Below are 12,462 nucleotides of genomic sequence, written 5' to 3' on the forward strand. Positions count from 1 at the left end.
CAACAGTAGTATACCGCTGTTCAAAACTCATAAATCCATGGACAAAAAACAAAATCGGGGTAACAAACCAAAACCGAGCGAAACGCATTAAATATAAGAGAAGAACAACGACACGACACCGAAACGCAACACACACAGAAACTGACCAATCATTAGACAAAACACCACGAGAATAACAAATATAACATGAAAACCAAATACATGAATTTGGGATAGACAAGTACCGTGCCACGTCTTATCTCAATATCTCAAAAATAAGAGAAAACACAAAAGACTCAACGTTAAAATGCAACACACAGAGAAACGAACAATAATATAACAAAGACCATCTTCCTGACTTGGTACAGGACACTTTTAAAGGGGAATAAAAGTGGTAAAATACAGACCTTTTTGTTATATATGTTTGTCTCCATACTTTTGATCATAATGTTTTTTGACCAAATGTCATACAATTACATGAGGGATTGATTGATAACTGACAATTTCATCCTTATACTGTATTTAAATGCCAAGTGTAAAAAATATCATTAATCCGTATTACTCTATTTATTTCACTTGACTGGGCGGAGTTTCACCAGTTCGCTCATAACAAACCAGTCCATCTATGAATAGGTGTTTTAGGATAAACTCATTAATGAAGTGTCCAGTTATTCTTTAGTAAATTACTTTGATAACACTGATAGGTGATTAGAAATCAGTTATAATTATAACGGTAATCATCCTTGCCACACACATCTTCAAATAGACTGTCCTTATGCAAATTAAAACGTAAGCTCCGCCCGATCAGTTTAAATAACATTGGTAATAAAATATTGATATATGAAATAATTCTAAATTTTGCTCTTGATACGGAATCAACAGATGATATATAAGGTGTACTAGCAGGGAAAGTATTTCTATCAAATTTAATTCGTATTTTTGAAGAATTTATACTGCTTATCATGCTTATCTTGTGTGACCTACACATTGTATTTATCGTGGTTAAGTTGAAGTGCGTAAAATCTACGGACGCCATCACAGTTTGGTTGACCAAAATTAAATATTTGTATGAAGATGATGCATACCAATCTTTCTCGGGTTTGTACTTACACGAGCAACACGACGGGTGTCATGTGTTAAGTATAATCTGTTAAGCCTTCTGTAACGCCTGATATCACCCCTAGATATTGGTTAAGTTCACGCTGATCATTCTTCGATTTTTTATGTTGTGTTTTGTGTACTGCTGTTTGTATGTTTTGTCTTTTCTTTTTTATGACATGGTGTTGTACGTTTATTTTTATCTTATATGTAAGAAGACTCCCTTTAGTACCTTTCGCCTCCATGATGCTTGGCAATATGAAGAACATCAATAAACATTGTGTTTGTTATGAGCAAAAACATCAATCAAAGTGAGTTGATTAGTAATGAGCAACATGGCCGACCTAGTAAACAAAGATAAACAATCAAAGTTAGACAAATTTATCAACACAACTCCTAAGTCTAGAGCTAAACGTGATCAACCAGCTAGTAGTCCTGACTTATCTTCTCCTTCTTCGCAACAGGTCGAAAAACAAGCTAAGCTAAAAGACATAGAAACATCCCCAAGTCATGATGATAATCATATTCCACTTGCTGAACACATTCTTGCAAGATCCATAGAAAATGAAACAGTATTTAAACTATCAGAAGTGGTTTGTGCTACATTAAACAACCAAGCATTCATCAATACAATAATTCCTATGATAGCAGAAAAAATCATGGATCAAGTGAAGCCCAAAATAATAGAAATTGTTGATGACAGAATCCAACCATATATTGACACTATTACCAAAAACAAAGATGCTCTGATACTGCAAGAGGTAGAAATGAAAAAACAAAGTGACGAAATAAAATCCTTAAAATCCAAGCTAGTTAAGGTAGAATCTAGAATAGAGGAACAAGAGCAATACTCCAGGAGAACAAGTTTAAGGTTCCATAATGTTCCTGTACCAACCGATAATAACGGTGCAGTCATAACACCAATTGATACAGATGATCTTGTTTTACGCATTTGTAACAAAAAGCTCAAAGTCAAACTAAATATTTTCGACATAGGTCGATCCCATCCCATTGGTGAAATGAAAGACGGAAAGATCTCCATCATCGTAAGATTCCTTTCTTATCGTCAGCGTAACATGGTCTTCAGCAATAAGAAGCAACTTAAAAACAACCCCGACAAGATTTTTATAGCTGAGAACCTAACTAAACACAGATATGATCTGATAAACAGACTAAATACTCTGCGTATCAAAGACAAGATACATTCATTCTGGACACATGACGGCACAATACTTGTTAAGAAAACTGATGTATCCAGCCCGAAAAAGATAAAATCTAGACAAGACATATATAAACTCGGTGGGGAAGTCCTTGAGGGTGATAGCCAAGATGAGGATTAGACATTCCGTTTCCACCAAGTTTAATATTCTTGTACTGACAAATTCTGTATAATATTGGGTTGTATTTAGCAAATTCATACGAATTTGTCTTATTATTTTTTTATTTTTTTTCTTGTCGTTTTGAACTGTATTATCCTGTGTTTTGTTATTGTTATTATATGACATAGCACGTGCTTCTGTTTACATACACTGTTGAGTGTGTAAATACTGTGGTAAATGTATGAGTAGAGTTCTCAGTTTCAAAACCTATATACAAATTATTTTGTGTTGTTTAATTAACACTCAAGTGTCATGCTTACTCTAGCGTGACTAGAAGTGAATAACATATGGACTTAATATCAAACCTTACTAGACTCCGCCTCTTATTCATTTTATCGACAATAGTAATTGATAATACAATATTTTTTGTTCTTTGCACCTGAACATCAATAATACATATATAACTTTTGTTATCTCATCAATAGAAATGATATTTATCAGATTATTACAAACTTCTCTCGTTCAATTTCGCAACCATCACCCCCCTTTTTTTTTCAATGTGTACAACTTTGACGTTGTTATACCTCAATTTGTACATAATTGTTACAGCATGTAATGCCGTTGAAAAACTCAATTTTGATCATTCGAAGTGCTATTGTTTGTATTCTTTAAATGTCTTAAAACGGTCCTATTTTTTAATACTAGAATACTTTGTATTCGACAATGGGTAGTGATATTGTTGCACACAGAATATCAATAGGACTGTTTTATTGCAAACTGAGTTCTGGTTGTGTAAAAACAGTTATTAAACATACTGTTAGTTTTATTGATGTACTTTTTGAAATATGTGTAAATTTGGAGAAATGTAAGTTGTGGATACTAAGTAAATACAAATCATTTTCTGATATCGTATCATTTTATATGTTGTTATATAGCTTATTGTTAATATGTGGCGATATAGAAAGTAATCCTGGTCCAGGAGGCACACCAGACCCGCCCGAAAAAACATTGTCAATTTTCCACGGTAATATTAGAAGCCTAAGAAACAAACTGAATTATATTACTGACATAATTGAAGATTTCGATATAGTATTTTTTACCGAATCACATTTAGATGTTAACGTTACTGATTTCGATTTATCATTATTTGGTTTTGAGAAACCAGTTCGAAAAGACCGGAATGCCAACGGCGGAGGCATAATTATGTATTATAAAAGTTTAATTAATATTGTTCGTCGTGTTGATTTAGAACATGATGAAGTAGAAAGTATGTGGTTCGAATTAAAAACGAAACTTCGATCAATACTGATTAATATAAATTATAGATCAGAGCGACAGTCTTCAGTTTGTTTCTGGCAATATTTTGATATGATGTTGAAAAGGGCCTTAGATGAAAATAATAGTATAATTTGTTTGGGTGATCTGAACAAAAATTTCATGTCAGATATATCGTCAAATATAAGAGATATTTTTTTCATTAACGGCCTCATTAACATTATAGATAAGCCGACGCACTTTGATACACGTACAGGTAACACTTCGTTGCTTGATCCTATTTAAGTGACAGATTCGATACCTGTTGTCGATAAAGACACGGTACCTATTGATAGAGAGATCAGTGATCACGATGGAACATATGTCACAATTAATTGCGGATTTACTAGTAGTCGTACTTATAAGCGGAAGATTTGGGATTATAAAAATGGGGATTTTGACCTCATGAATCAAAAGGTATCAAGGACCAATTGGGAGCATTTGATTTCTGACGCAGATAACATGAATGTTGCTTGCACTAATTTCACTAATTCACTCCTTGACATAGCATCAGAGTGTATACCTACACGAGAAATTGTAGTGCGATGTGATGACAAAATTTGGTATAATTCTAACTTGCGTCGTGAAATGCGCAAGCGCGACAGATTTCGTAAATTATTTCTACGTTTGAAATCATCTTTCGCTGAACTTAAGTTTAAGAAACAGCGAAACAAAGTAAATAACATGAAAAAGCAGGCTAAAAAACACTTTTACGCCAGTTTAAATGAAAATTTAGATGAAATCAAACAAGCGAATCCGAAACAGTATTGGAAGATTATTAATATGCACATTAAAAGCGACAGGCCTGTTCATGACGTACCACCTTTGAAGGATCCGAATCAAAATTATAATTTGGCATATGAGAGCTCTGAAAAGTCTGAAATTTTGAATAAATATTTCTGTTCTATAGCTAATTTGGAGAATCCAGATAAGGATTTACCGGCTTTTAACAATCGTTGTGCTGATTTCCTGTCATCGATTGTAGTTAGTGAACAAGACGTGCACGATATGATTTCCACACTTGATGTTGAAAAAGCGGTGGGGCCTGATATTATAAGCAACAGAATGTTACTTGCTGTCAGAAATCAAATTTCAAAACCATTATGTTTATTATTCAATAGGTCATTACGTGATAAAATATTCCCAAACCAGTGGAAAATTGCACATGTTATTTCATTATTTAAAAGCGGTGATAAATCTTTGCCCTCAAATTATAGACCTGTCTCTTTATTATCTTGTGTGAGCAAACTTCTGGAAAAAATAGTTTTTAAAAATATTTTTAATCATTTGCATTCACATAATCTATTATACAAGTTTCAATCAGGATTCATTCCTGGATATTCCACAACCCATCAATTGATTGAGTTGTATAACCATATTTTAAAGTCACTAAACGACAAACAACTTACTAGTATAACATTTGTGGACATAAGTAAAGCTTTTGATACAGTTTGGATCAAAGGTCTTTTATATAAGCTAGAAAAATATGGCATTAAAGGGGATTTATTATGTTGGTTGAAAAGTTACTTATCAGGACGGTCTCAAAGAGTGGTTATGAAAGATTCACTATCCACATTGGGCTGTTTAAGAGCTGGTGTGCCCCAGGGGTCGGTACTTGGTCCATTATTATTTTTGATTTTCATAAATGACATTGCAGATGATCTAAGTGGGTTCAGTAGACTTTTTGCTGATGACACATCTATTGGCCATACTGCACCCGATGTTACAAGTCTCAACACTTTAATAAATATTGATTTAGATAATTTACAAAATTGGTCTGAGAAGTGGATGCTAAAATTTAATCCTAATAAAACAGATATTATGATTTTTAATACTAGGAATATGCAGAACGTCCTTACTTTTGATTTTGGTGGAGTCTCAATAGCTCCTGTAGATATACATAAACATTTAGGTATTATTTTTAGTAGTGACTGTAAATGGAATAAACATGTTGATAAACTGATAGAGAAGACGTCAAAACAAGTAAATGTACTGAGGAAACTAAAATTTAGACTAAAAAGGGAATATCTTGAAAAGATTTATATGATTTTTATTCGTCCTATTTTGGAATATTCATCTGAAGTTTGGGACAACTGTGGCCAAATTAATTCCGAAAGGTTAGAAAAGATTCAGATTGAAGCTGCACGTATAGTTACCGGTTTACCATGTTATGCTAGTATCAACTCTATTTATAGAGAGACGGGATGGGAGAAATTAAGTGTCAGAAGGGAAGTTAAAAAACTGACCATGTTTTATAAAATTGTAAATAATCAAACACCGGATTATTTACAAGAATTGGTTCCTCCGTATGTATCAGATACTAATAATTATAACCGTCGAAATAGACATAACATTAATATACCATTGAATCGTCTATCAGTTTATCAACAGTCTTTTTTTCCTTCTTCTATTACATTGTGGAATGAATTAGATTTGCATATTCGTCAAATTCCTACATTCTTTTCTTTCAAGTTACAATTGCAACAACTGTATTTTCATAATGTAAAACCTCCTAGGTACTATTTTTATGGAGATAGACTGCTATCTGTATTACATGCAAGGCTACGCAACAAGTGCAGTGCACTGAGCGCAGATTTAAACAAGGCCAACTTAGTACATGATGCATGTTGTGCATGTGGGTACACTAGTGAAAGTGTTGAACACTATTTATTATATTGTAATAACTTTGCATCGCAAAGAAATGTTATGCTTACTGAACTGACCCACTTGGACATTCCTGTTACAATTGATTTGTTATTGTTTGGTAATGACAACTTAGATACAAAAGACAATTTTGTAATATTTTCTGCAGTACATAAATATATAAAAGAAACTCAACGTTTCTCACTCTGATAACAACCTTGCTGGTTATTGTTTTATTTACTAGTCTAAAGTACAGACGATGCATTGTTCGAATGATTGATTTATTGTTCATAACGGTAACATAATGTTTCGCCTCAATGGATTTCAATTATTGAAGTTAAAACAAAAACGATACTTACATTAAATCTTTGTTCTTGTCATCCTTTTATCCGCATTTTTAACGGCAGAATTTAATGTCCGTATCACAATTATATATATTCACAATATTGCATGTTACTTTTACAACTTATACAGGTAAATATTATAGAAAGTCATTTAAAACACACACTAATAACAGTAGGTGTTTTCCCTTTAGACTAATCGTTTGGGTGTGTTTGATTATTTAAAAGAAGAACGTTTGATATCCATTGAGCCGTTTCTATTATTCTTTGTGTATAAATGTTATAGTAACAATAGTTTTGATTTATTTAATTATTTTTCATGCCTTCCTGCTTATTAGAAAAATACAAATTTATGTAATGTGCTATATAAATATAATGTATATTCATGTATATTATGGAGAAGACGGAACTAAGTTGGAAAACTTGTGTCTAATCCATTTGTTTTGAACAATAAAATATGTTTAAACTAAAAACTTCTTTTAGCAGCAAATTTAAATTCATTCGTAAATGCATTTGTTAATCTAATTACAGTCTAGTAAAGTCGTGTTTGACATGTTAAAAGATAGAGTTCTATTTTAGTTTTCTTAAAGTTGGAAATTAGGTAGATCTAGACACAAAGCATTTTGGTTTTTTTAGGTTTAAAATATATTAAACAATTACAAGCACTATAACATTAATAATCAACATAAATTAATCCCGACATTTTTTTTAACAATTATATCTTTCTGATCCGTATTCTAAATAAAGGTTTTTGAAGAAAATACAAAACAGTACCTGATTTCCATCCACGCTGCTTCATCTTAAAGGTACTGAAATCACAGGACGGATACAGCATGTAGTCAGCTAAACCAAGATCTTCTAATAGATGTGAGGCCAGCAAAGTGTTAAGTTCTGTTATTGTTGAAGGTAAATTCTTATCATTTAGCCATTGGTTCAAACTGAAACCTGGAATTACACTCATTTTCACTATAACATTATATTTTTGATATAATATACAGTATAAATATATACTAAAGTCTGATGATATCCTTCTCTCTGAAACCCCTAATGTCTCTAGATCATTAAATAGTTTAAACGAAAATAGTTGGTATAGTTGTTTTGCTATTCTTATATAATATCTTAATATCGATCTTAAACGTGTTAAAAATTCAAAGATGGCTAAAATCACTAATTTGTCGGAAATTAAAACAGAAATATTCTTTTATTTGAAAATCTGAACTTAACAATGGTAGAGAAAATAAACAGCATGGAATTAAACTAGAACTTACAGATTATTGAAAGAAAATATTTATATGGAAAATACTTTCAAATGATGAAAGGCGACTGCTTACTAAGTTAAGACTCAGTGCACATAAATCAGAAAATGAAAAAGGCAGATACATGTATGTGGGCTTCGATTGGAGGAGAGAATATGTAAATTATGTAACACTGAAGTTGAGGATGGAATTCATTTTCTTCTTCAGTGTCCTGATTTAGAAAATAAAAGATCTGATTATACAAATTATTTAAATAAGGTTAACAAAAAACTTTAAAACCCTCCCAAATAAGGCAAAATTAATATGGTTAATGTCATCTGAGAATAATATATTATAATTAAAAAAAGTAAGTTTATTATTATGTACTTTATTCAAAGAGAGAAAGTCAATTCTAGATACAGTTTAGTCACCGGTGTGTAATTTTTAAATAATCAATGTAAGCAATATGTAATCACTTGTATGAAATTGAACTTAATTGTACTGCTAAAATTATTGGGCGTCATAATTGGCAATAAACCACAACTACAAATCGTTTTAAAAGTAGAAAGTTATTTCAAACAAATAAAACCAATTATAGTAATTCAATTTGATAAAGTTGCTCTACAGTTCACTTAAACTATTTTAGGGTAAAAGAAAACTTGATATTGCAAAAAATGAATATAATGACTTGATAATCATTATAATTAATACAATTGTTCCTTCTTTCTGAACATGCACATGTGTTTACCTGGAATAATATGTCCACCACTCCAATTACATGGTTGTCTTGGTAGCTTAATATTGTCCAGTACAATGAAGGAATACCTGCAATCTCCATCAGTCTCAAAGCAAATATCAATCTTCATATTAAAAAGAAACATTTTTTCTGCAGATAACTCCGCTATCCTATACCTATACAAAATAATAATGCCCTCATTTATGAAAACATAATTAACACTCAATCATCTTTACAAATTACATATAATCTATCAAATATAGCGATGCTTACTGGAAATTGAAACGATAATGGTTTAAAATAAGAGGAAACCAATTGCAAAAAAACCTCTATTATATCAAATGAGCTTATTTGGGACATTTTTCAAAATGTTTTCAAAAGTGAAATCAGTTAAATTAATGAATGCAAAAATTTTAAGATAATGAAAAATAGGCTTCCTTACCCTAATCGAACCACATTTCCAAGTGTTACATTTTGCCAGGTGTTGTAGTTGTAGTCAAAAAGAGATATCGTCTTAATCATTCTTTCTATTCCAAATGTTATTTTATAATTACATACATCAAGAAAAACAAAAGTCTCAATGGACGTCCTTAGCAAAGGTATTTCCACACAACACGTTGCCCCGGTACAATACTCTGGTAATCTACATGCAAGATGTCTTGACAATTTTGGCATTATAAATGTTTTCTTACACTCTACAAAATAGTGCAGAAATAATCAAACAAATGTTTAGTATTGAAACAAGAAGTATGTTAAACAATGCAAATACATGCAAATAATCATAACTTCAAAAAATGCTGAATAAATATAAAACAAATAAGCAGAACTTTAGTCTTTTAATTCGGATATAGTACTGACAATACATGTTTGATGTTTTTCTACTATCTTTTATACAAAATTAGAATATAAATATAAAATCATTTACCTACAACCGAACACCAAGCTAAATCTAAAAAAACAGGAATGCCATATCAACTGACAAAATCAAACGCTGAAGAATCGTATCCATCTGCACCAGCATTGTTGGGTTAAAAAACTTGGTGTTCTGGCAAAATATATATCCCACTTTCGTTAATAATTACGTTATATTGAAAGAAAAAAATATGTGAGTAATTTTAACAAAACCAAAAATAACTCTGAACAATGATCCATAGGGAATCATGCTATGCGTCCACAATGGCATTATTACCTAATGTATTCCAGCCAGTATGAATAGGATACATATTTTGTTTTGAACATTGCTTCTTATGTAGATACTGAGCTATTCCTAACTGTTCTGTTAACAGGTCTACAGCATAGTCTGGCAATGGCTGTTCTACGGCTATATTCTGATTAAGCAACCAACGGGACAAGGAAAAATCTTTAAAAAATATATAAACCATGCAGAACCAAGTAATACTATTTAAAACAATTATTATGTTCAGCTACCAAAATGATGAAAGAAAATTGAAATATGGAAATGCACTGTCGGAAATTTGCAAAAGGAAATTTGGTTATCTAACGACAATTAAAAGAATACATCTAATCAAGACTTCTGTCAATGATACATATTTTGAATGAAGTTTAACCTTTGTAATTCATTTAAATATTGACCCAAAAAATGTTATTAAATTAAGTTTATCAAAATAAGATAACAGTTAGTATAGTGATATTATAGCTGTTACATATTTCGTATTAGTTAAACTAACAAGTAAAATCATATTACTCACTTGATATTGAGTATTTTTCATCTAAATCACACAACTTCTTGTACAGTTTTACATCTTTAAAAATCTGTAACTCCATTTCACATTGCATATCTGACTCAAAGCAAACACTTATGTTCAACGCGACAACAAAAGCATATTCACTTTGAAAGTCACTGATTGTATACCTAATGCAAATGTAAAAAAATTACTTAGTTACAACAAAAAATCAGATTTTTTCTTTTACAAAAAAAAGGAGAATAAAACGATAAGCGTCTGTTAACTATTATTGATTTTCTCAAGAAATAAACTTTAATCCTTCATTTTTTATAACGAGGTACAACCAATAAGTATACATGATATTCATTATTAAAACTGATCTCACCAAGTTATCAGTAATACCCGGGGGGTTACTTCCTATATATTTTAAGTGGTACGAGTGTGCCGCAAAATATGATGGCTTTTTTATGCACTGCTTGTTAGAACAGGGTCCCTTTTTCATGTCATGTTGGTTAGAACAGGGCCGTTTTTTCATGGCTGTTGGTGAAAAATAGATCTTTTTTGAAACGAAGTATTTGTCTAGAACAGGATCGCTTATTTACTTGTTTAAGATACAGTCTAGAAGCCGGGTCTAGAACAGCATCTACTTTATACGGTCTACAACAGGATCGTTCCCGGTGCATATTTAATTATCTGTCTAGAACAGGGTATACATTTTCTGAGTGTGTCAATCTTTTCTGGATAGAATAGGATATGATTTGGCAAGTGCTGTCAGCACAGTTATACACGAATGGTATAGTCAGTAACACCCCGGGCAGTAATTTAAGTAAGTAAGTCTTGTAAGATAGAGAGAGGATATTCTAATATTCTAATTCTACAATGTATTACTTACGTAAGTTTCAATAATCCATACAGAGAAAATACTTCTTCAGCACCAAAATCAAAAGACAGGAGAGATTCTGTTTTTCTAAATTTTCCAATCCCAATATCAAACTTATTATTACAAGGGTCCAATGTCAGGAAAAAGTCAATTGACATCTTCAGTCTTTCAACAAATATACAACACATGATTTCTGAACATTTATCAGTGATGTTGCATGACAAAGCATTACCAATAGGCTGTATATTATAGGGTTCCTTACATTCTATTGAAAAGAAAATATAAAATGAAAGCATAAAGGACACTAATGAAAGAGACTTAAATAACATGTTTGATACACTTTTTTAGTGTACTATGGCTTGCACAAAGGGGTTGTTCTTTACTAATTTCTATTCCTAACCACTTTGTGAAATTAGCGATATAATTGAGATATTGACCAGTTGATATTGTTAGAGTAGACTCTATCTTGATGCTACCTGTACTTTTTATTTCCCTCCTTAAACCATTCTTAAAGTTCGTTTTTGTTCCTAAAGTATGAAAACAAATTGAAGGGAAAAAAGTGTTCCCCTTGTTGTCTAAAATCTCTGATAGATAAAAATCTTCCGTCGACAATAAATTTACAGATCTTTAAAGTGTGATGCAATATATAGTCCAGTGTCAGAAAAATAAATCGCAGATCATACATTTTAGTTTCAGCTTTTCTGCTTAAGGCAAGTCCCTTTAATATTTCATGTGTTTTTCTTCATTTAATTGGCATTGTTTGAAATCTGTTTGAATAAATGTAAATAGAGTAGGAAATCCGTTTTGAATCAATGTACGTAAAGTTAGAGAGGTCAGCCAAAATATGAAGTATAGAGAAAGTGCATGAAATAACACTATTCTAAAAGAGCACAACAAATGAAGTTCATTGGTGCCAATATTTTTGATTTTGGTGACACGGTGAAAAGTGCAAGATGCAAAATGTATATACTTCAAAAAATTATGTAAAATGTTTATGAATCCAAATGGAGAAACTTGAATACTTGATGGTAACCTATTCAAAAGTAATTGAATAGCGCAACAGTTCATCCATACATAAATGTTACTGGTTTTCTTCCTGCATATATCACAATTGGATATATACTCTAATGATGTCAAGATTTCGAACAAAAAAAAATCAAATAATTGAGAAATGAACTTCTAAAATGTTTGAACAGCCTGTACGCTACCCCACCCAAATCCTTGACAGTTAA

The sequence above is a fragment of the Mytilus trossulus genome, chromosome 9 (genome assembly GCF_036588685.1).
Source record: "Mytilus trossulus isolate FHL-02 chromosome 9, PNRI_Mtr1.1.1.hap1, whole genome shotgun sequence".
Classification (NCBI taxonomy): Eukaryota; Metazoa; Mollusca; class Bivalvia; order Mytilida; family Mytilidae; genus Mytilus; species Mytilus trossulus.